General features: G+C 46.4%; 3 non-coding genes and 4 pseudogenes across 3 annotated transcripts; 2 read left to right on the top strand and 5 right to left on the bottom strand.

The window, feature by feature from the left end:
* Positions 1-2945: 2945 nt before the first annotated feature.
* On the bottom strand, positions 2946-3054 carry LOC148638092 (5S ribosomal RNA; annotated as a pseudogene).
* A 3502-nt stretch (positions 3055-6556) lies between these two features.
* LOC148638091 (5S ribosomal RNA) lies at positions 6557-6675 on the bottom strand (annotated as a pseudogene).
* Positions 6676-7211: 536 nt separating this feature from the next.
* On the bottom strand, positions 7212-7330 carry LOC148638090 (5S ribosomal RNA; annotated as a pseudogene).
* An 11101-nt stretch (positions 7331-18431) lies between these two features.
* On the top strand, positions 18432-18550 carry LOC148638089 (5S ribosomal RNA; annotated as a pseudogene).
* Positions 18551-20295: 1745 nt separating this feature from the next.
* Positions 20296-20368, top strand: trnaf-aaa (transfer RNA phenylalanine (anticodon AAA)). Its single transcript has one exon. It is a non-coding gene; the product is annotated as a tRNA-Phe (tRNA).
* Positions 20369-22868: 2500 nt separating this feature from the next.
* trnan-guu (transfer RNA asparagine (anticodon GUU)) lies at positions 22869-22942 on the bottom strand. Its single transcript has one exon. It is a non-coding gene; the product is annotated as a tRNA-Asn (tRNA).
* Positions 22943-24501: 1559 nt separating this feature from the next.
* trnaw-cca (transfer RNA tryptophan (anticodon CCA)) lies at positions 24502-24573 on the bottom strand. The gene has a single exon. It is a non-coding gene; the product is annotated as a tRNA-Trp (tRNA).
* Positions 24574-24837: the final 264 nt, after the last annotated feature.

The raw sequence follows: 24837 nt of genomic DNA, 5'->3' as shown, positions 1-24837 counted from the left end.
CCGAGAAAAGTCCCTCCGCGCACCATAAGCCTGACGCCACGCATCCACGAACCAGTGAGCTTCCGCACTGCGCTCCAGGAAGCTGCGAGCAGCGCTGCTCTTAAAGGTCATCCCAACCGCGACATCGAGCGCACTCAGTGCACAGTTAAAATCTCCGACGACCAGCCCTGGCTACTGAAAGCAGCTCGCCTCCAGCTGCTTGAAGAAGGCGAGCCGCTCAGCTTCCCCATTGTGGGCGTAGATGTTGCTCAGCAGCACGGACTGTCCAGGAAACCCAAGACAGACCTGCAGGAGCCGGCCCTCCGTGTCGCGATGCAGGAGCCTTACGCTCTCGTACACTCCCCTCCTCACCAGCACGGCCACCCCCCCTCCTGCACAGGCCGGAGGCGTTGCTGTAAAACAGCTCCCAGTCCCACTGTGCTCGCACCTTTCGGACACACTCCTCGTCCCAGAAGGTCTCCTGGAGGCAGACAACATCCATCCGCCCCAGAAGAGCTAACACTGCCCCCAGCTTCGCTCTGTCCCTCAGCCCGTTGGCATTTAAAGAGGCGAAAGATGCCATCACGTATATGGCCAGGAAAGAGTGAAGTTAATTCTCCGGCCCGCACAACAGTTTCCCCGCCCTTTCTGCCACATTCTCATTGCCAACACTTGCTGCTTCCTCCCCACCTCCTGTCTCCGCCACCGCAGAGACATCAGGGATGGGTCTGCGGACAACTCTTGAACTGGGATTGAGGTTGGGCTGAGGCCTGACGTGGTGCCACTGGATCCCGGCCTTCGAGGGCCCAGGCGGTTGTACCCCGGCTCGCCCACTCCTCTCCCCCTCCTCCCTGTCCTCCCTCTCCACCCCATCCATCTCCACCACCTCTCCTTCCCCCTCCATCTTCATGCCCTGTAATTCCCCCTCCTCTGTCCCTGCCCCATCCATCTCCAGACACCCATCCTCCATTCCTACTTCCACCACTTCCCCTACCTCTCCTCCCACGACCATATCCAACTCCCCTTCTTCAGTCTCTGCCAACGGTGCCTGACCGAGTATTGAAGAGGCTCCCTCACCAGGCAGGCCGGTGTCTTGTGGCCGCTGCAGGGCAACCGGGCGCTTCCCCTCAGGCTCCTCTGGGTCCTCGGGCGTCTCTTCGTTTGGGCCTATGTACACCTTGCCAGGCTCTTGTCGCCATTGCTGCTGCCGCTTGGTCACACGCCTCGCAGCAGCGCCTTTGCTGACCCCAGCAGGTTTCTCATCCCTGGACCCAGAAGAGGGCCCTGCTGGCTCACCGGTAAGCTGGGGAACTGCTGACGGTGATGGTGGTGGTGGTGCTGGTGCCGTCGCCTCCTCCCTCTGCCTCTCTCCCTGCACAGGCTGGGGTGTCATAAGCCCACTGGTACGCTGAGGGGCCGCCTCTGGTGGTGGTGGTGTCCGTAGGATCTCAGCTGCACCACGCTGCACTGCCGCCTGTTGTGGAGCAACCTTCCTCCGCTTCTCTTGCGGCACAGAGTGGGACGCAGCAGGTCTGTTAGGGCAACGGGGCGCCCCTGCTGGTGGAGATGCTGGCTGGTCCCCGGCTCCTTTCTGCTGCGCTGTACCCAGGATTGGAGGGGCCTCCCTCTGCCTCTCCCCCATCACCGGCTGGGGCGTTGCTGGCTCACTGGGGTCCTGGGGCACTGCTGCTGGCAACTCTCCATGCTCAGCTGCAGCGGCCACTCGTAGTCCATCTTCAACCCCTTCAGCGTTGCGGGCAGCTGCTCCTGCTCCGGCTGGATCTTCCGGCTCCGGCTCGCAGTTGCAGCTCATGAGCGCATGGAGGCAGTCCGGGCACTTGGCAGCGGTGCATTTCCTGGCGCGATGGCCGGGCTGTCTGCACTCATAGAAGAGGAACTCAGGGCAGTCCTTGGCGATGTGCCCCAAGTCCAGGCAGACATGACACACCCTTTGTTGCTGGTCGTGGAGGACCCTGAAGTACTGCCCCCCCTCTGCCGTGGCGAAGCGGGTGCTGTATGGCAACGAGGCTACATGATCGGGAAAGCGAATCCGAACAAACCTCGTGCCATCAGCAATGGTGGTCCCGGGGTAGTGGCGCATCCTGATGTCCGAAATGACTCTCACCCCCCAGCTACTCAGCTTCTCCTTGATAGTCTAATCTGAGATATATGCCGGGAGGTGGAGGAAGGACACCACTACCTCCTTCCGCTCCAGCCAGCGGCAGTAGCAGGGTGTGAACAGGGTGTGAACAAAAGAACATGCGTCCGCATGTTCTTTTGAGTCCAGAGTCAGTTCAAACTCTTTTGGCGTCTGGGGGCGGCAGGCAAAAAGAGAGCCCTCCCCACAGACGCCGTACACAGCTGCGATAATAGCACCCGCAGACGGTTTCTCCACGCCGCTCACATCCACCACAACAGTATGCGCCCTTGCAAAAACCCGCCAGGGGGGTCGGTCCAAATTCCTCATCCTTCTCTTACCTACACTACAATAACATTCTCTGCCTCCATGTTTTTTCCTTCCATTAAAACACATACAGGACTCAGAAAGCAACAAAAAAGCAACAAAAAAACCCCAAAAGTCTCTCCCCTCCCCAAACAGAGCTAGGCTGAAGGGGAGGGCTTAAAAATCAACCAAAAACACCAAAAAAACACAAAAAAACAAAGTCTAACTTAAGACAAACAAATCCTCTGTTCCTCTTCTTCTTCTCCTTCTTATAGAGAGAACAGCTCCGTCACCTCTTTTACGACGCTGCTTTTTTGAGAGCTGCTGCTGTGCTTTGACATCTGAGCTCTGTGGAAAACGATCTCAATACAATTCTGAAAAACGCGACTCCCCGAACGCCAGCCGAACAAGTCTCCACAGCGGAAGCGCTGTGTCTCTTTTCAGCTGGCGATAAACCTTTCCTCGATCCTTTGCGGACTTGTAAAACTGTTCATGATCAGTTTTACAAGCTCCTGCGCTTAAAAGCTTACAGCACCTGGTATTCCCAGGTGGTCTCCCATCCAAGTACTAACCAGGCCCATCTCTGTTTATCTTCCGAGATCAGGCGTGCTCAAGGGGGTGTGGCCGTAAGCAAGAGCAAGGATCGCTGGCACCCTTCTTATAGAGAGGACAGCTCCATCACCTCTTTTACAACGCTGCTTTTTTCCCTTGCGTTTTTCTCTTCTTCCCACGTTCTCTCTCTTCACTGCCTTCGTCCCCGCTCTATTTCACTTCAACCTTTCACTCTTGCTTCCTTCCAATGAGGACGGAGCTGCGGGAGAAAGGGCGCTATAGAGGATCGCTGTGGAGAGCTGCTGCGGTGCTTTGACATCTGAGCTCTGTGGAAAACGATCTCAATACAATTCTGAAAAACGCGACTCCCCGAACGCCAGCCGAGCAAGTCTCCACAGCCGAAGCGCTGTGTCTCTTTTCAGCTGGCGATAAACCGTTCCTCGATCCTTTGCGGACTTGTAAAACTGTTCATGATCAGAATAAAAAAAACGCTCACACTAATACACAAGCACCCGTGTCTCGCCAGAGCTGACAAATAAACAGACGGACAAGCCTCACTGCACTTGTGAACAGGGGAATGAGCGAGCGAGCGGGGATAGGGCGCCTCCTGCGCTTAAAAGCACCTGGTATTCCCAGGCTGTTTCCCATCCAAGTACTAACCAGGCCCATCCCTGTTCAGCTTCCAAGATCAGGCATGCTCAAGGGGGTGTGGCCGTAAGCTAGAGCAAAGCTCGCTGGCACCCCACTTATAGAGAGGACAGCTCTGTCACCTCTTTTACGACGCTGCTTTTTTTCCCCTGCGTTTTTCTCTTCTTCCCACGTTCTCTCTCTTCACTGCCTTCGTCCCCGCTCTATTTCACTTCAGCCTTTCACTCTTGCTTCCTTCCAATGAGGACGGAGCTGCGGGAGAAAGGGCGCTATAGAGGATCGCTGTGGAGAGCTGCTGCTGTGCTTTGACATCTGAGCTCTGTGGGAAACGATTTCAATACAATTCTGATAAACGCGACTCCCAGAACGCCAGCCGAACAAGTCTTGAAGTGGAAATCTAATAAGTAAATTGATTCTTAAAATGTAGAGAGCTTTGCAAGAAATATATTGGTGCTTTAAGATGTAGCGGTGAGGCTTAAATAATAAGGCAGAATTAAGTGTTTCTGAGCTTCCCAAATGAGGCCCCATTTCTCTGTTCATCTCTGTGGTGCAGCCACAGAGAAACTATTCATGCAAGATGTTTTCTTTTGATAAGGACAGCTCCCACAGGGGGATGCACTTAGCTAAGCCTGGCTATCATGATCAATGGTCATCCATTGGCGCCTATCTGTTTAGGGAGTGCCAGTTGGACATCTGGACTGCATTACTAAGTGTCAGGACTAAGTGACTCATATCTCACCTTGATCAACCAATCAGGGACTGGTAGGGCCGAGTAACCCACGTGGGACTCTGATGCCCATGGAACTTTCAGCCAATCAATGAGCTGAAGTTCCTCCAGGTAAAACAGGCAACACAGAGAGCCTGGGAGATTGAGATTCAGATTCAGATTCAGACAAGATTCAGATTCAGATTCAACAATTCTAAAGGGAATTCAAAAGAGAATCCCAAGGGCAGGACATTCTCACAGCGCGCCTCCTGACCATCCTGAGACTCAGCCCGGACAACCACGGAACGGCCAGTGTGTCCGAGTGCCAGAACTTTCCTTTGTTCTAAGAGTCTAGAGTGGAGGTTGCCAGAGAGTAACCAGCAGCAGGCCTCGTGAACAGGTCGGAACTGTGGACAGCTGAATCACTATTCAGAACTAGCTCTTCATCAGGAACGAACCAGTCCTCTTCCTGACTTGCTGGGACCCACAGTCATCTTTTCTCCTGTGCACAAACTTTGCTAGTTAAGCCAACAGTGAGCATCAGCAGCGCACCGTCGCAAGCCGCACAGCACAGCCTGGCATGGAGCCAGAGAGCGCGGATTGGACAGCAACAGCCTGCAACTGTTTCTTTGTGCCCGCAGGAGATCTGAATCCCCAAAGATTGGATGAGTATTCAACTTCAATGCATTACAGCTCGAGAATTCAATTGTTATCCAAACCAGTTGATATCAATTTAATTCCTAAGAGTTATGTACTTGTCTGAGTATCTAATGTAGAAGTTGTAACCAAGTTCACTTTACGAAACGGTCTTAATGAATGATATACTGAATGTATGTCCTCTGTATATGTGTAACACTTTGTAACTGATTGAATATATACCTTTTGTATTCTGATAACCCTCTCGATAAGATCTGTTAGGTTTACATGCATATTCTATGTATTAATAAATGTATCCTCGTGTGTTAGTACCTGTGTGTGTGCGTTGTTTGAGTTATGTCGCATGGTTGGATTCTAAAGCCATCAAAAGAATCAACTTTGTGATTTACTGCTACAATTAATAATTGTCTCAGTAAATGCCCAAACCCTACAGAACTGGTGCCTTCAGAGAGCCACTATCATTACATATTTGGCGTCCCTGGACCGGTTTTCCCTACATTATTTGGCGTCCCTGGGTCAGCTTAATCTACAAAGATAATATATTTCAAGGATGTAAATGCTGTGCTACAGTACGTGCAGAATTTTAGAAAACAGTTGTAGCGGCGAGGCTTAATAATAAGGCAGAATTAAGTGTTTCTGAGCTTTCCCAAATTAGGCCTCATTTCTCTGTTCATCTCTGTGGTGCAGCCACAGAGAAACCATTCATGCAAGGTGATTTAAGGTCCAAGGACAGCTCCCAAAGGGGGATGCACTTAGCTAAGCCTGGCTATCATGATCAATGGTCACCCATTGGCGCCTATCTGTCTAGGGAGTGCGAGTTGGACATCTGGACTGCATTACTAAGTGTCAGGCTTAAGTGACTCATATCTCTCCTTGATCAACCAATCAGGGACTGGTAGGGCCGAGTAACCCACGTGGGACTCTGATGCCCATGGAACTTTCAGCCAATCAATGAGCTGAAGTTCCTCCAGGTAAAAACAGGCAACACAGAGAGCCTGAGAGATTCAGATTCAGATTCAGACAAGATTCAGAAGGAATTCAAAGGAGAATTCCAGGGCAGGACGGCCCAGGAGCAGAAGGCTCCCAAGGGCAGGACATTCTCGCAGCGCGCCTCCTGACCATCCTGAGACTCAGCCCGGACAACCACGGAACGGCCAGTGTGTCCGAGTGCCAGAACTTTCCTTTGTTCCTTTGTGAACTTGTGTATACAGCGGTCCCCCGGGTTCCAGTTAGTGCGTAATTACGCATCGATGAAAAACCGGAGGTTTAAAAAAAGATAATTAGCTCACTGATACTTTGATGTAGAGGCTGTGGAAATATCCACGTCGTGGTCTTTAAAATGCATTTGGTTTGAAGGCGTTCTGTGCTTCCGTTGCGAAGATATGGACAAAAGAATATTCGTGCTTGGTCCAAAAAATGTAATATAAACGAAAAAGTAAAGGCTGAGAAAGCATTCACAATGTATTTTATGCACAAAGCAAGTATTCTCGCGATTCTAAGAGGTTTCGTGTAAACGCTACAGGCGTGGCAAAATCGTTTTCGAACTTCAAGCTAACTTTACCCCGATTAAAAGCTTACAGCACCTGGTATTCCGAGGCGGTCTCCCATCCAAGTACTAACCAGGCCCATCCCTGTTTAGCTTCCGAGAACAAACAAGATCAGGCGTGCTCAAGGGGGTGTGGCCGTAAGCGAGAGCAAGGCTCGCTGGCACCCTTCTTATAGAGAGGACAGCTCCGTCACCTCTTTTACGACGCTGCTTTTTTCCCTTGCGTTTTTCTCTTCTTCCCACGTTCTCTCTCTTCACTGCCTTCGTCCCCGCTCTATTTCACTTCAGCCTTTCACTCTTGCTTCCTTCCAATGAGGACGGAGCTGCGGGAGAAAGGGCGCTATAGAGGATCGCTGTGGAGAGCTGCTGCTGTGCTTCGACATCTGAGCTCTGTGGGAAACGATCTCAATACAATTCTGAAAAACGCGACTCCCCGAACGCCAGCCGAACAAGTCTCCACAGCCGAAGCGCTGTGTCTCTTTTCAGCTGGCGATAAACCTTTCCTCGATCCTTTGCGGACTTGTAAAACTGTTCATGATCAGAATAAAAAACGCTCACGCTAATACACAAGCACCCGTGTCTCGCCAAAGCTGACAAATAAACAGACGGACAAGCCGCACTGCACGTGTGAACAGGGTAATGAGCGAGCGAGTGGGGATAGGGCGCCTCCTGCGCTTAAAAGCTTACAGCACCTGGTATTCCCAGGCGGTCTCCCATCCAAGTTCTAACCAGGCTCATCCCTGTTTAGCTTCCGAGATCGGAAGAGATCAGGCGTGCTCAAGGGGGTGTGGCCGTAAGCAAGAGCAAGGCTCGCTGGCACCCTTCTTATAGAGAATTGTCATGGAAATATAACTATCAAGGAAGCCACAAGAGAGAGTTCTCACCTGAGTAAGGTCTTTATTTCAATATTCCAATATTGGGAGCCCTGCAAAGTGCAACCAGAGACTCAATTTTTTACAAGCAGTACAGGGTTTTTATAAGACGTTGCGCTGTAAAAAAGTTCAGCACTTGGTCCCTTCTAAAACTTCCCCTTTCTCTAAGAGAAAACAGATTACATCATAGAGCGAGAGAAGAAAAACTAGATTTGTTATTCAAAGCTTATCAGTTACTTTCAGCTAATTCTAATGACCCAGACAGCATATATTGTTTTGGTACATTGTCTTCTAAAGTAACCTAAACAGTGTACTTTGTTGACGAACTGTTTTCTAAAATTCTGCATGTACTGTAGCACAGCAGTTACATCCTTGAAATATATTATCTAAAAGCACCAATATATTTTTTTCAAAGCTCTCTACATTTTTAAGAATCAATTTACTTATTAGATTTCCACTTCAGTTCCCTCCTTTTTATTCTTGAAAATGATTAAAAGTTAGATTCTTCATATGGACTCCCAGGAGTCTCCCATACTTCGGATTCTTGCGTTCTTATCAGAACATACTGATGCGCAAAAATATTCATTACCATATTTCAAAGCATTGGAATAATATATTTCGTACAGCAACACAAAAGCAGGAAGACAAGTATCACAGCTACTATAATCGGTGTTAGTAACTTAAAGAAAAACATTCCCCCTGGCCCAAACAGTGATTCTAACCAGGAGAGAAATGGGTGAGGCTGTAGAATGAGGCATTAAAGCACATACATAACAAGATGCATTACATTTCTTTAACTTTACAGTATGAATTTTAAGTTTATACCACAAATTACTCATATCCCCCTCATTATCAGTTTCATTCAGCCAGTTTGTATACAAAGAGGCTTCACATTTAGATTCTTCCTCTTTCTGGGTGGTGACAGGCTTCGACATAAAAAGGAAAAAGGCTGTGCAGATCAGTCCCAAGCATGTGATCCCCATCTATCCCTGTGGAGACATCACTCCTGCGCTTTGCTCAGTTCGTTTGTGACCTTTTTACAGTGGGAAGCATGAATTCAGGGCACCTGGCACGGCCCCCTCCACTTGAGTGAACACCATTTCTTTTTCCTGAAGTCTTTCACCAGAATCCAGTCTCCTTATTCATGCATTAATTCTTACAGCACAGGTAAATCCCTGTGGGCTGGAGCCCAGCATTTTTCTTAGGGTTTTTTTTTTACAAGATTGGTCAACAGCTGGGTAATAACTCTTAGAAAAATCTACACATTGTTCCACTGACTCAGCTGTGCCGTTTTGCAGAACAATTCTAGCTGAAGTTGTAAAATTTCTCTTTGGTCCGTTCCTGCAAAACATCTTATTATGAACAAACAAACCATAATAATAATGTGCATCTATGGGAATCACTCCCAAGGGTAACCCCCCTTAAAACTATATTGTTCTACCCATCAGGTTCTGCCACTAAATAAGAGAACCTTTCCCATGAAATCATTTTTTGACCTTCATGATCCCTTCAGGGCGTACAATTAGCACAGAAGCAGCAGCTTTAGTCCACATGTTTTTCAAGCAGGATATTAACAGTATGATCATAACGAATAATACCAGACACACAAATATGTATTGAACCAGAGACCCTCTCCAGGTTCCTAGCACAGACTGTAGCCATGCACCAGTGCCTCAATCATCTGGATTCTAATTATGATATATATTTTTCTTCATCATAGATGTGCTTTGCTAAGTCATTCATTTGCTAATAATTGTCTAGAATACAAGTACTGTTTAGTCTTTGCTCACCTAAACAGCTGTCTATCACCCTAATAGAGAATGGCCTAAAACTGTGATTATAGCGAGGAGCATACAGTTATTTCCATTCTAATATATCTGAGTTACACTCAGACTAAAAGCAGGGCTATTTACCCATGCCAATTAACCTAAATAATCACCTCTACCAAAGGGGATTACTCCCATGAGCATCTTTTATAGCAATACAATCCCAACAGGAGCTCTGATTATTATTTGTGGCTGACTGATAAAGTATTGATTCCATATCCCCATTTATTAAAGTAAAACTCCTTACACTTAACAGGTACACTGTCACCCCCCCTCAGGAAGCTCAACAAACACAGAAACAGTGACAATATAATAATGTTCACTCAGTCTCTGGTGCAGTGGTTCGGTGTCAGCGCAATGCGTAGATCCAGCGATCTCATCCTGTCACTCAGATGGCAGAGTCGGTAGTCAGTTGCACTTGATATGGTCCTTCCCAGCAGGGTTGCAACATCTGGCAGGGTATATCTTCCTCACCCACACCCACTCGCCAGGTATCAGGTCGTGTCTTCCCTCTACTGGAGGTCTCCAAGTGTCCAGCACCTGTTCACCAGCCCCGTGCACCACTTCAATTAACAACCTACAATACTACAATAGAGAATTAGCAAATTCAACAATCCATTAGCCAAATTCATCCCTCTAGGAAGTTTCGTTGATTGGCCTGTGATGATATCAAACAGGCTCTATTACACAGTTCTGTTTGATCCAGCCCGCATCCCATGGTGTTCCTTCAGTCTGATGTCTAGTCAATCTTTTCTGTTCCTTCATTCCACTGTTCTAGCAGACTGAGGGTGATCTCAGTCCATCTCACCCCGAATAATCCAGCCACAGCCTGTCCCTTGATCATAATACATGCGGTAGGGCAGTGCCCACCAAGGGCTTATCTCCATCATCAAGTGTTTGGTAGACACAGAGGCAGTGACAGCAACCCACTGGGAAAACAGATTATAAGAGCCAAGGTTGTAAACATTTGGTACTGCATGAAAGGTTTCTCAGGAGCAGGCCTTTTGAGCTGTAGCACCTGCACCTGAACTGTAGTTGAGTTCCTTTGATAAGCATCACATTGAGATGCCACATAAGTGGCTACTGCTTCAAACACGGTCCCCACCCAGGTTTGGGTAACCAGCACACCATTTGACTCACACCCAGGTGTCCGACACAGTGCATTAGTCGAGCTACAAAGGGCATTAGGCTGTGAGGGCATGCAGAGCGTCCAGTGTGCTGGCAGCACCACACTCTTTTCTAACCATGTCCTTTTCTCTGCTTTAGAGGCCTCAGCCTGAATATCCTGTAGCTGTCCCCTTTTCACCAACAGAGGTCTCACAGGGGTCTCAGACTCCTGTTCTACCAGGACTGTGCACCTGACAGCTACATCTGCAAAGTTGTTCCCTCGAGTTACTGGAAACATTTCTTTATTATGCGATTTACACTTTACCACAGCTACTTCAGTCAGTAGCTGCAAAGCTTCTAACAGTTCAGAGACAAACCCAGCATTCTTGATTGGAGTCCCTTCCATGTTAGGGAAATCCCTATTCCTTCACTGCCATCCAAAATTGTGGCATACACCAAATGTATATATACAGTCTATATAAATTGCTACAATTTTCCATTTAGCATATTTACAAGTTTCAATTAAATATTTTCATTCGGTCTGCTAGCTCTACACCAGATTATTCACAGTTTATACAGCCAGGCAGGTAGCCTGCACAACACATAAACACGGCCCCTTGGCCACCGCATCAAGGGGTCCTGAATAATAATAACCCACCAGACGATGCCTATCTCCATGCTCCTGCACCAGCACAACGGCTCACAACCCATTTCTTTCACTTACAGACAGATTACATGCAGATGATCAGTCTGAGGGAATACAGTCCAGGGCCAGTGTCTGCAAGAAAGCTTGTTTCAAAACATCAAAAACGGTTTCTGCTGCAGGGGTCAAGGCAATTTTGTCTTTAGACTGCACTACCCCCCTTAAACCAATACGTCACTGGACAAGCTCGTTCTGAGAAGGCATTCACCCTGGCTTTATCATGTAGTTGGTTTTATACTCCTTTTTTTCCTCTTTAGATCCAATACTTGGAGTAGCCCGGCCTTATGGATTCCGTAATTAGGTAAAACAATCACAATATCACATAACTCTATTGAGTTAGTTTACATAAATGCTATTTCATGCAGTAATTCCTTATAAAATGCTGCGGTCTGGGCCTAAAATAGGTCTGGGGTGTCCCCCACCCACATCAGTAGTTGAAACTGTACATCTTTTCCCAAGCAGACTGTGACAGCTTATATTTGCTTTAAACACAACCCTTGCACCCCTTCTCCTGTAGCCTCCTGTTACCCGTTAGAAAACTTTATATCACATCTTTATGCTGTTTTAGTCTAAAAACAGGACAGCTGTGCTCCTGTGTCCCCCAGTTACTGCACACTGTAAGATTATTTCACTTTTATTTAAATCCTGAGATAAATTTAGGAAGGCTACAGAGGGGTTTACTAGATTAAAACTGTTAGTTCACGCACGGCTCTCGTTTCAGCTTCTGACATGTTCTTTAATTGTGAAATCAAGCCTCTTTCTTACAATTTCTCCAAAAAACACCTTTTTTTTAGTAACTGTACACCAGCTTATTAGTAGTTTTGTCTTTGGGGTTTTATATCTCGGTATAACATTAAAGTCGCACAATAATTTCAACAAACTGGCGGCTCCCTTTTCTCCTCCTTGGGAGTCTTTTTACCCCATTTGCAGCGCTCGCACTTCTGCATGCATGCTTCACGAGTTATTAAATCAAATCTGTCTCCGCTGTCCGTAATATCAGGAAAGCATAGTTGTACATTCTTGGCAACATCAGGTTTTATCATCAGCAACATCAACCCACTCAAGTAAATTTGTTTTATTACTGTGGAAGTATCTTCATTCACTTCCTTCTCATCGGCTAACCCCGAGTATAATATCCATAAAGCTATAAACCTTTCTGTAAAATCTGAAACATCCTCACTTCCTTCTGCTGACATGCTGTCTAATCAGTTTTCGGTGGGTAATGCTCTTTCAAAAATCTCCACACTAATTCCCACCCTTCTCCTAGATTCTCTCTTAAGGCGTTCTATTTCTTCTTTTGCTGTTTCTTTTTCTGCATATATAACTTCGTTTCGTTCAGCCATTGCTTTTAGCTTTTCCATCAGAGATTTTTGTGTCTCATTTATGATATTCTGTTGAATTCTCAAATATTCCTCTAAATATTGTTTATTTTTATCCAAATGTTCATACACTTTTCTACATTCCTGTTCAGCCTAAATTCCGTCCGACATATTTCTTTGTTTCACTTTGGATTAATCAAACTTTTTTTTTTCTTCACACCAAATCATTTTCACGTCTCCCACGCGCCCCGCGGAACCCCCCAGTCGAGACAAACTGACGAACTATCACAATTCAGGAACACGGACCAGGTTCCAAATCCTGGCTTTAAACACACAGTTGAATCGAGTTACCATTTTCGGCTCTTCTGCGAGTACAGTTCTAGTTACTACCTTCAGCCATACTGCAGTTGTGTACCAGGATGCAACACCTGGATTGTTTCGCACGGGCAGGGCGAGACGCTATTCCTTCAGCAATCCCTTTTTTTCTACCCCACCTTCACAAAACAGGCATCTAAAAACACATACACCATTAACTCATTTTTCTGTTGTACTTGCTTCAGCACCACAGCAACATGGAGAGGACAAGGGACTTTTTAGAAAAGAGGAGTCCTTACCTCTTTTTAGAAGCGGTCGCCTAACTTTTCCTCTCCATGTCCGTGTGGTTTAATTTAGATGGATACTTCTTCATCATTTGGGTTACATATCCGCCAATCTGCCTCCTCCTTTTTAGAGGACGTTGTAAACCTTTAGGAACAATATAATCTAGCAACAAGGTTATGTCACTGTAATTAGGCTTAAGACAATCAAGAACAAGGCTTGCCTTTCTTCGAAATTCTTTACGGTCATCAGGCAATTTAGGAAAAGACTTAACTAATGCAAATAATTCACTAGGAGACCAATGTCAATGTACATATGCTGGAGTTCCTTCTGGACCTGTTAAAGTGCACATTGGCATTTCACGAACAAGTGAAAAGGCTTTGGCTCCGGACCGCTTTCTAGTTTTGGTGGAGACTTTTTCTTTTTAGAAGGCATGGTCATGACTTTAGCTGCAGCTTGCTGTTCTTTAGTTTCAAGACTAGTCTTTTTTGAAGCTTCCCATTATTTCTGTGATTTCTCTTTCCATTACATAAGCTTTCCAATTCGCTTTCTTTCCGTTCTTTTCCTTCTCTTCTTAGTTTCCCCTTCTTCAGAAAACTTATTTTTCCTAATTCAACTTTCCTCTGTCCATTCTGATTCACTTACAAAGATCCTTCATAGTTATGGGCCCCTAATTATCATATATAAATTATGTGCAAGTTCCCTTACACCTATTACCCTAGCTTTACAGTTCATGAACATAAAACATTTTTTTTACTCAAACCCAGGCTATAATTGTTTCTCTGAATTTGTCGTACATGTACTTTTGCTGGACTGCTCGGTCCCATTTTCATCTTTGAATTTCAATTTCCCATTTTTACCAATCGGTGCCTTACTTAGAACCTTATCACATCAACTACTCCGCAGAGCAAAAACCACACGTCTGTGTTAAGATCAGTTCTTTATATGAGTCCCAGACTCATCAAACCCACGTGAGAACACCCCTGTGGCTCGCTTCTCAAACTATTAATTTTTAAGGATCACTTACTGGCGTCAGACAGCTGCCAATTCTCCAGACGCGTCTCTGGAAGGATAAACAATTTATCCTCTGAGGTTCGTCCAATTTTGCTAAAATTGTCAGGGTCCAGATGGAGTTTCAGCAGCCGTTCGCGTTCAGGTTTCTGATCCCGGACGGGCCCCCAAATTGTTATGGAACTATCAAGGAAGCCACAAGAGAGAGTTCTCACCTGAGTAAGGTCTTTATTTCAATATTGCAAGCCCTGCTGCCACTTCGCAAAGTGCAACCAGAGACTCAATTTGTTACAAGCAGTACAGGGTTTTTAAAAGATGTTGCGCTGTAAAAAAGCTCAGCGCTTTGTCCTTTCTAAAAGTTCCCCTTTCCCTAAGAGAAAACAGATTACATCAAAAAGCGAGAGAAGAAGCACTAGATTTGTTATTCAAAGCTAATCAGTTACTTTCAGCTAATTCTAACGACCCAGAAAGCATATATTGTTTTGGTACATTGTCTTCTAAAGTAACCTAAACAGTTTCCTTTGTTGATACACTGTGTAGAGAAAACCGGTTCAGGGACGCCAAATATGTAATCATAGTGGCTCTCTGAAGGCACCAGTTCTGTAGGGTTTGGGCATTTACTGAGACAATTATTAATTGTAGCAGTAAATCACAAAGTTGATTCTTTTGGTGGCTTTAGAATCCAACCATGCGATATAACTCAAACAACGCGCACACACAGGTACTAATACACGAGGATACATTTATTAATACATAGAATATGCATATAAACCTAACAGATCTTATCGAGAGGGTTATCAGAATACAAAAGATATATATTCAATCAGTTACAAAGAGTTATACATATCAAGAGGACATACGTTCAGTATATCATTCATTAAGACCGTTTCGTAAAGTGAACTTGGTTACAACTTCTACATTAGATACTCAAACAAGTACATAACTCTTAGGAATTAAATTGATATCAACTGGTTGGGATAACAATTGAATTCTCGAGCTGTAATGCATTGAAGTTGAATACTCATCCAATCTTTGGGGATTCAGATCTCCTGCGGGCACAAAGAAACAGTTGCAGGCTGTTGCTGTCCAATCCGCGCTCTCTGGCTCGGTGCCAGGCTGTGGTGTGCGGCTTGCGACGGTGTGCTGCTGATACTCACTGTTGGCTTTAACTAGCAAAGTTTGTGCACAGGAGAAAAGATGACTGTGGGTCCCAGCAAGTCAGGAAGAGGACCGGTTCGTTCCTGATGAAGAGATTGTTCTGAATAGTAATTCAGCTGTCCACAGTTCCGACCTGTTCACGAGGCCTGCTGCTGGTTACTCTCTGGTAACCTCCACTCTAGACTCTTAGAACAAAGGAAAGTTCTGGCACTCGGACACACTGGCCATTCCGTGGTTGTCCGGGCTGAGTCTCAGGATGGTCAGGAGGCGCGCTGCGAGAATGTCCTGCCCTTGGGAGCCTTCTGCTCCTGGGCCGTCCTGCCCTGGAATTCTCCTTTGAATTCCTTCTGAATCTTGTCTGAATCTGAATCTGAATCTCTCAGGCTCTCTGTGTTGCCTGTTTTTACCTGGAGGAACTTCAGCTCATTGATTGGCTGAAAGTTCCATGGGCATCAGAGTCCCACGTGGGTTACTCGGCCCTACCAGTCCCTGATTGGTTGATCAAGGAGAGATATGAGTCACTTAAGCCTGACACTTAGTAATGCAGTCCAGATGTCCAACTCGCACTCCCTAGACAGATAGGCGCCAATGGGTGACCATTGATCATGATAGCCAGGCTTAGCTAAGTGCATCCCCCTTTGGGAGCTGTCCTTGGACCTTAAATCACCTTGCATGAATGGTTTCTCTGTGGCTGCACCACAGAGATGAACAGAGAAATGAGGCCTAATTTGGGAAAGCTCAGAAACACTTAATTCTGCCTTATTATTAAGCCTCGCCGCTACAACTGTTTTCTAAAATTCTGCACGTACTGTAGCACAGCATTTACATCCTTGAAATATATTATCTTTGTAGATTAAGCTGACCCAGGGACGCCAAATAATGTAGGGAAAACCGGTCCAGGGACGCCAAATATGTAATGATAGTGGCTCTCTGAAGGCACCAGTTCTGTAGGGTTTGGGCATTTACTGAGACAATTATTAATTGTAGCAGTAAATCACAAAGTTGATTCTTTTGATGGCTTTAGAATCCAACCATGCGACATAACTCAAACAACGCACACACACAGGTACTAACACACGAGGATACATTTATTAATACATAGAATATGCATGTAAACCTAACAGATCTTATCGAGAGGGTTATCAGAATACAAAAGGTATATATTCAATCAGTTACAAAGTGTTACACATATACAGAGGACATACATTCAGTATATCATTCATTAAGACCGTTTCGTAAAGTGAACTTGGTTACAACTTCTACATTAGATACTCAGACAAGTACATAACTCTTAGGAATTAAATTGATATCAACTGGTTTGGATAACAATTGAATTCTCGAGCTGTAATGCATTGAAGTTGAATACTCATCCAATCTTTGGGGATTCAGATCTCCTGCGGGCACAAAGAAACAGTTGCAGGCTGTTGCTGTCCAATCCGCGCTCTCTGGCTCCGTGCCAGGCTGTGCTGTGCGGCTTGCGACGGTGCGCTGCTGATGCTCACTGTTGGCTTAACTAGCAAAGTTTGTGCACAGGAGAAAAGATGACTGTGGGTCCCAGCAAGTCAGGAAGAGGACTGGTTCGTTCCTGATGAAGAGCTAGTTCTGAATAGTGATTCAGCTGTCCACAGTTCCGACCTGTTCACGAGGCCTGCTGCTGGTTACTCTCTGGCAACCTCCACTCTAGACTCTTAGAACAAAGGAAAGTTCTGGCACTCGGACACACTGGCCGTTCCGTGGTTGTCCGGGCTGAGTCTCAGGATGGTCAGGAGGCGCGCTGTGAGAATGTCCTGCCCTTGGGATTCTCTTTTGAATTCCCTTTAGAATTGTTGAATCTGAATCTGAATCTTGTCTGAATCTGAATCTGAATCTCAATCTCCCAGGCTCTCTGTGTTGCCTGTTTTACCTGGAGGAACTTCAGCTCATTGATTGGCTGAAAGTTCCATGGGCATCAGAGTCCCACGTGGGTTACTCGGCCCTACCAGTCCCTGATTGGTTGATCAAGGTGAGATATGAGTCACTTAGTCCTGACACTTAGTAATGCAGTCCAGATGTCCAACTGGCACTCCCTAAACAGATAGGCGCCAATGGATGACCATTGATCATGATAGCCAGGCTTAGCTAAGTGCATCCCCCTGTGGGAGCTGTCCTTATCAAAAGAAAACATCTTGCATGAATAGTTTCTCTGTGGCTGCACCACAGAGATGAACAGAGAAATGGGGCCTCATTTGGGAAGCTCAGAAACACTTAATTCTGCCTTATTATTTAAGCCTCACCGCTACATCTTAAAGCACCAATATATTTCTTGCAAAGCTCTCTACATTTTAAGAATCAATTTACTTATTAGATTTCCACTTCAAGACTTGTTCGGCTGGCGTTCTGGGAGTCGCGTTTATCAGAATTGTATTGAAATCGTTTCCCACAGAGCTCAGATGTCAAAGCACAGCAGCAGCTCTCCACAGCGATCCTCTATAGCGCCCTTTCTCCCGCAGCTCCGTCCTCATTGGAAGGAAGCAAGAGTGAAAGGCTGAAGTGAAATAGAGCGGGGACGAAGGCAGTGAAGAGAGAGAACGTGGGAAGAAGAGAAAAACGCAGGGGAAAAAAAGCAGCGTCGTAAAAGAGGTGACAGAGCTGTCCTCTCTATAAGTGGGGTGCCAGCGAGCTTTGCTCTAGCTTACGGCCACACCCCCTTGAGCATGCCTGATCTTGGAAGCTGAACAGGGATGGGCCTGGTTAGTACTTGGATGGGAAACAGCCTGGGAATACCAGGTGCTTTTAAGCGCAGGAGGCGCCCTATCCCCGCTCGCTCGCTCATTCCCCTGTTCACAAGTGCAGTGAGGCTTGTCCGTCTGTTTATTTGTCAGCTCTGGCGAGACACGGGTGCTTGTGTATTAGCGTGAGCGTTTTTTATTCTGATCATGAACAGTTTTACAAGTCCGCAAAGGATCGAGGAAAGGTTTATCGCCAGCTGAAAAGAGACACAGCGCTTCGGCTGTGGAGACTTGTTCGGCTGGCGTTCGGGGAGTCGCGTTTTTCAGAATTGTATTGAGATCGTTTCCCACAGAGCTCAGATGTCGAAGCACAGCAGCAGCTCTCCACAGCGATCCTCTATAGCGCCCTTTCTCCCGCAGCTCCGTCCTCATTGGAAGGAAGCAAGAGTGAAAGGCTGAAGTGAAATAGAGCGGGGACGAAGGCAGTGAAGAGAGAGAACGTGGGAAGAAGAGAAAAACGCAAGGGAAAAAAGCAGCGTCGTAAAAGAGGTGACGGAGCTGTCCTCTCTATAAGAAGGGTGCCAGCGAGCCTTGCTCTCGCTTACGGCCACACCCCCTTGAGCACGCCTGATCTTGTTTGTTCTCGGAAGCTAAACAGGGATGGGCCTGGTTAGTACTTGGATGGGAGACCGCCTCGGAATACCAGGTGCTGTAAGCTTTTAATCGGGGTAAAGTTAGCTTGAAGTTCGAAAACGATTTTGCCACGCCTGTAGCGTTTACACGAAACCTCTTAGAATCGCGAGAATACTTGCTTTGTGCATAAAATACATTGTGAATGCTTTCTCAGCCTTTACTTTTTCGTTTATATTACATTTTTTGGACCAAGCACGAATATTCTTTTGTCCATATCTTCGCAACGGAAGCACAGAACGCCTTCAAACCAAATGCATTTTAAAGACCACGACGTGGATATTTCCACAGCCTCTACATCAAAGTATCAGTGAGCTAATTATCTTTTTTTAAACCTCCGGTTTTTCATCGATGCGTAATTACGCACTAACTGGAACCCGGGGGACCGCTGTATACACAAGTTCACAACGCGAGAAATACTGTTCAATACGGCTTCATGCGAAAAACCCGTATATGACCATAGGAAGCATAACTGTGCAGTCTCCAATTACCCAGACTGTAAGCACGGGAATAAAGCTTTGTCTGAATTCTGAAACCCTTCCTTTACGTCCTGTTTTCATTCAGGTAAGAGTCAACTATATGCAAAATACTACTGACAGCAAGAAGATTAAAATATTCTTTACTCAGCAGCTTATTAAACACAGCTCCCATGATGTTCAAACCGATTTTTTACACAGAACACTGACACAGCTTTGCGTTCTGAATCTCTTTTTCTCGTGTGTTTATTTAATGTGGCACAATGTACTGGGATAGGGGTATTCTGTTCACAAACCAATAGCATTTAAACCACAGCACCCACAATGCTGCAAGTAAGTGTTTTGCACACTAAGCAGAGAGCGATGTCTTCCTCGTTAGTATAGTGGCAAGTATCCCCACCTGTCACGCGGGAGACCAGGGTACATCAGGACGCGCATTGAAGTGAAAGCAGGATCCGCTGCGACATCCACTGTGCAGATCCCGCCACACTAAGAGGTGAGTGGGTCTGTTCGATCACAGCGCTAGGCGAATCCCCAAACAGTGTGCGTGGCAACAAACGAAACGGGCCTGTTTCCGCCCGGTTTCGATCCGGGGAAATCGGGCCCAGTAGTGGCGGGATCTGTACAGTGCATGTCGCAGCGCTTCAATGTGCTTCCTGATGTCCTACCCCGAGTGCAGAAAAGACAGCATCCACAGCAACAACAGCTCAGGTCTCTGCACAGGAGCTAAGCTGCCCCCATCTCCTCTGCTCTGCGGCTCCTGCGGAGCGGAGTCCTGCCTGGAGCCGTGTTTGCAGGCGGCGGCTCCCCGCGCCCTGTCTGGGCGTCGTGTCCAAGAGCTCCTGGGAGGAAGAGAGAGCCCTCCCACTCGGGGGCTTTTCCACGGTCTGTGTGAGGAGGGGCGGGTGTGTCCAGTAGCTTATCGAGCGGAAGCCTGGGGCGGCGGAGAGCTGTGATCGTGCAGACCTTGAGGTGTCACCTCTTTGTCTGCTTTCCCGCCCCCCCTCCGCCCAAGCTCTGCTCCAAAGTAGCCCGGCAACCCCTCACACCTGCACGTGTCACAACCTAAGGTGCGGTCATGAGACACCCATGGGGTGTCGTTCTGTTCTTGCTAATTGTTTCCTGCCCGTCGCAGGCAGGAGTCCATGCGAGGAAGATGCGCTGGACAGAGCTCAGAGGGCGCAGCTGGGTGGCTTTCCTTCTGAGTGACGTTCCTGCAACACTCTCCCGCTACTCTTGGTGCGCTCATGCCACAACACAGGAAGGCTGGAGCAGGTGGCTGTGGGCTTCGCGCACCGCCGAAATAGTTCAGTTGGGAGAGCGTTAGACTAAAGATCTAAAGGTCCCTGGTTCGATCCCGGGTTTCGGCATTTTGTTTCATCGCGCCCTTTGTTCCTCTCTCCAGCGCCCCCTGCCTAAAGTGACGCAACCCTTTCTCAGCCCGAAACGCAAGCGAGACACCAGCAGCGGTCCCTGCAGGTTTCCGTAGTGTAGCGGCTATCACGTTCGCCTAACACGCGAAAGGTCCCCGGTTCGAGACCGGGAGGAAACAGCCTCGTTTTGCACGCTCCTGTACTTCACAGAGGTCTTGAGCGACCGGTCATTTGTTCCCAATGTATTTCCGGTGCCTTCGTGCACTCTTGTACCAAACGCACGTTCCTTCTGTACGCGGAGCCGATCATTTGCAATTGGGCTGTGCCGACAGACCAGGACGAGCTCTGTCGGCTCAAAAGCAGCGCAGGACCTGCAAGAACAACAGAAAGATTAGCATCCAGCGGGGGCCTCTTAGTGAGCCCAAGAGCTCATCAAGAATCGGCTCCAGCAACAGGGCTGGGCGCATTGTTCCATTCTCCGACCACTCTCGGTGTAAACAAGTCCCTCCTGGTCTCTGCTTGAAATGCACTTTCCTGCGTTTGCTTTGGTGTAACTGGCTTCCCCTGCATGGGCGAATGTGAAGAAGATCCTTAGTAAGTCATTGAAGAAAACCGAGAAGAGGTCGGAGTGGCCTCTGTCGTTCATCAACGATCCAGTCAGGCAGTACTCCTCTGTAGAGCGCCGTTCGTTCACATCGATTGGCTTTTTTTTTTGCCTTCATTCGTGCGAGTAGTAAAAGCAGACGCCCCTATTCTGCCGTGACCCGGACTCAAACCGGGGTTGTTGCGGCCACAACGCAAAGTACTGACCACTATACGATCACAGCGAGTTACCGAGACACACGCGGCAGGGCGGAAAGGGCTGTGCTCTCTTCGTGTGACATAATTCGGAAAAGTCCTGACGTTGCATTTCAACTGAGCCCCAGTATACATCGACCCTTCGACACTCTGAGTGACAACTCTCTTGCGTGTTTTCTCATATTTATGTAGTTTGCTTGCATGATGCCGGTGAAGTGGAAATCTAATAAGTAAATTGATTCTTAAAAATGTAGAGAGCTTTGAAAAAATATATTGGTGCTTTTAGATAATATATTTCAAGGATGTAACTGCTGTGCTACAGTGCGTGCAGAGAACGGGGAAGTTTTAGAAGGGACCAAGTGCTGAACTTTTTTACAGCGCAACGTCTTATAAAAACCCTGTACTGCTTGTAACAAATTGAGTCTCTGGTTGCACTTTGCAGGGCTCCCAATATTGCAATATTGAAATAAAGACCTTACTCAGGTGAGAACTCTCTCTTGTGGCTTCCTTGATAGTTATATTTCCATGACAATTTGAGGGCTCGTCCGGGATCACAAACGTGAGCGCGAACGGCTGCTGAAACTCTATCCGGACCCGGACAATTTTAGCAAATTGGACGAACCTCGGAGGATAAACTGTTTATCCTTCCAGAGACGCGTCTGGAGAATTGGCAGCTGTCTGACGTCAGTAAGTGATCCTTTAAAATTAATAGTTATATTTCCATGACAAGAGAAAAACCATCAACACCCCTACCACCTCCACCAATCCTAACCTTGTTTTTACTATACTGTAACGACCACTAACCAGCCCAGACCAGCTCCGAAGAGGTCTAATCAGTCCCAGCAGGTGGGTGATAATTACAAACGCCGCCGCACGTGTTAATTCTCTTCAGACGTCTTACCGTGCGGCAGGCTGCATTATTTAAGCCGCTCTTACTCGCATATCTATGCTCGGTATTGAGTTCCCTACTTGTGGCTCTACCTAGCGTTTCTTGCACTTTGCCTTCTGGATTTTCTGACCTCATCGTTTTGCCTTCGGACTACGTTTCTTGCCTTGCCCCGTGGATTGTTTACTACCTGTGATTATTTTTGGTATCGACCCTGTTGCTCTTGTCCCGACCACGTATCTGCCTCCCGTTTTGGATTGTTCGCCACCAGTGCTGTTTACTGATCTCGACCTACCTTTCGCCTCCGGATTACGACCCAGCTCCTGGATAGCTCTGTCCGCCTACTCACCGCCCCAGGTATCCTGCATCTGCATTGGATCCCTTTCATCACAACCCAGCCTTCGATACATATACCCTCTGACCTTTCCCTTTCACCCCTTTGCATCCTCAGCTAACATATTTTAAAATTACAATAGACTGTATAGTATTTATGTTTAAAATTAAGGTAAATATATCAAAATCCAACTGCACAGTGCTATTGTAAGAATGCTTGTCAAGTTCTCAAACAAACCTGCATTGTATTTTTAAAATATTTCAGCAGAGGATTCAACTGGAGTATAAATGAAGATTCGACGATAATTTTTTTGACTGAATATGGTTTTCTGGGGAGTTGCAATGTTGGGCATTATTGGACATTTCCCGGTGACCCTGACACGTGTTAAACACTCGCATTTCCTGCAAATATTAAAATGGTTAAGGTTTCGCTGAGAAATCCAATCGACTGAAGACAATGTTTATATTGCAAAAGAACCCCGTCCCTGGGTGGACTCGAACCACCAACCTTTCGGTTAACAGCCGAACGCGCTAACCGATTGCGCCACAGAGACTGACTGGTAAGGTCATTTCTCGAATCACAAGTTTTCGGTTAAAACAAAAAACTCTTCCCGTTTATTTTGCCAGCCTGTAATATTTCTTCTGCACTGATAACCAAGAATTGAATTTCATTTTTCGCAAGCTGTGTGAATTTCATCAAAAACAAGTTTTCCAGAAAGGAAATGAACACATGCATTTAACGAAATCAAGCCCTTTATGATTGCCTGAAATGAAACGTTCTGTACTACAAGATAGGAAGAAAGACACGGCTGGGATTTGAATCTCGGTTCTTTTGTTTAATAGAGAAGCGCTTTAACCAACTAGGCTACGGTGACAGGACAACCTTCACCTTTTACAGCCGCTTGGACACACCGCTCTGAGACATCTGCGTTCAGTAAGCGCTGAACCTGCTCTCAGAGCAAATTGCCTCTTTTACATAGCAGCCCCGACACTGAGAAACGAAGAGAACTGGCTTTTATCTGCCATTTTCATGTCCAATGCGTTTGACATCTCCCAAGGGCGACAGAGTTCTTTTGCGACACTATTTCTTCTTCTTTTTTATTTCTGTACGCTTTGATAAAAAACGAGAAATCGTGCAACGGAAAAATGTCTTTTTTTTCATAGAGAAAACGTGCACCAGGAAATGTTGTGTTGAGAAGAAATGATTTAACATGATACGTGACCTAATTTATCGGAGCAATTGCTCGACCAGCAAGATCTGGAGAGGTTGGAGAGTCTGGTGGATGTGATAATTATACGGTGTTGTGGAAGAAAACAGTCTTTCTTTGAATTCTCAGTCAATCGGAATTTCAGTGCGAAACATAAACCCCTTGTCTGATTTAAAGAGATTATATTTTAAAACTCATAAAAATTCAGAAAACACATGTTTCTCACTTTGAAATTTTAGACGGAGCGGTGCATTACTAGTAGCGGCGCTGAGCACACTATGGGGGAATTCGGGTCATGTGAAATGCCAGCAGTTTAATAAACAACGCGTCTGATTTCAGATCATAAGATTGTAGGTTCGACTTCGACCTGGCTCGTGTAAATTTTATTCAAGCTCCTCAGTAATAGATGTATATTATGTAATGAACCGCACCTGAAAGCAAACGTTGGGTCTGTTTCCTTTGTTTTCCAGCATGAAATAGCAAATCGTTACAAAAAGCACCTGCTAATGTCCAATAGCGGGTTTTGTTTTCAAATTACAGTTTCAGGCTTCAGGCACTTTTTAATAAAACAAAAGTGTCCGGAAACTCATTAACTTTCAGGTTTGCTTGAACCTGTATTAAAAAAAGTTATCTGAAACTTCGGGGATTCCATTATCTGATGTAGCTGTCTCTAAAGTTGGGCGTGATGTTAAGCAGATGTGAACTGTGCCTTTTCTCTTAAAAAAAAAAAAGTTATTTTTTCCCCTCCACTCCAATGCTGGAGACTGTAAGCCTGTGTGAGCTCCACACTGCGTGTCCTGTACTGCTCTATTTTGTTTTGATTATCTATGTGGTGTACAGATAGAATTCAACTGCATGGGGTGAATTCCGTGTTCAGGACCAGCAGAACCTGAAAAAGTAACAGCTGACCTCGACATGATTTGAACACGCAGCCTTCTGATCTGGAGTCAGGCACGCTACCATTGCGCCACGAAGTCACGGTTGTCAGTGCTGTTGAATTTCCCAAAGGAGACAAATCAGCTTCACAAAAAAAAAAATCTCCTGTGAAGAGCGCAGCTCTCCGAAGAGAGTCTCTTCTTCCCAGACCACATTTTATTCTTCCTGCGCAGCTCTTGTGCAGGTGTTGTTCTCAATTACAGATCCAGGAACACTGATTTTTTTTCTATTTTTTTTTTAATTAAGTACCCCATGGTGCAACGGTAGCACGTCTGACTCTAAATCCCCAAGTTCATTTTCCAAGT

Source organism: Lepisosteus platostomus (genome assembly GCF_059453375.1).
Source record: "Lepisosteus platostomus isolate fLepPlt1 chromosome 5 unlocalized genomic scaffold, fLepPlt1.hap1 SUPER_5_unloc_4, whole genome shotgun sequence".
Lineage (NCBI taxonomy): Eukaryota > Metazoa > Chordata > Actinopteri > Semionotiformes > Lepisosteidae > Lepisosteus > Lepisosteus platostomus.
The sequence above is the reverse complement of the archived record's forward strand: the minus strand, read 5'-3'. Positions and strand labels throughout refer to the sequence as shown.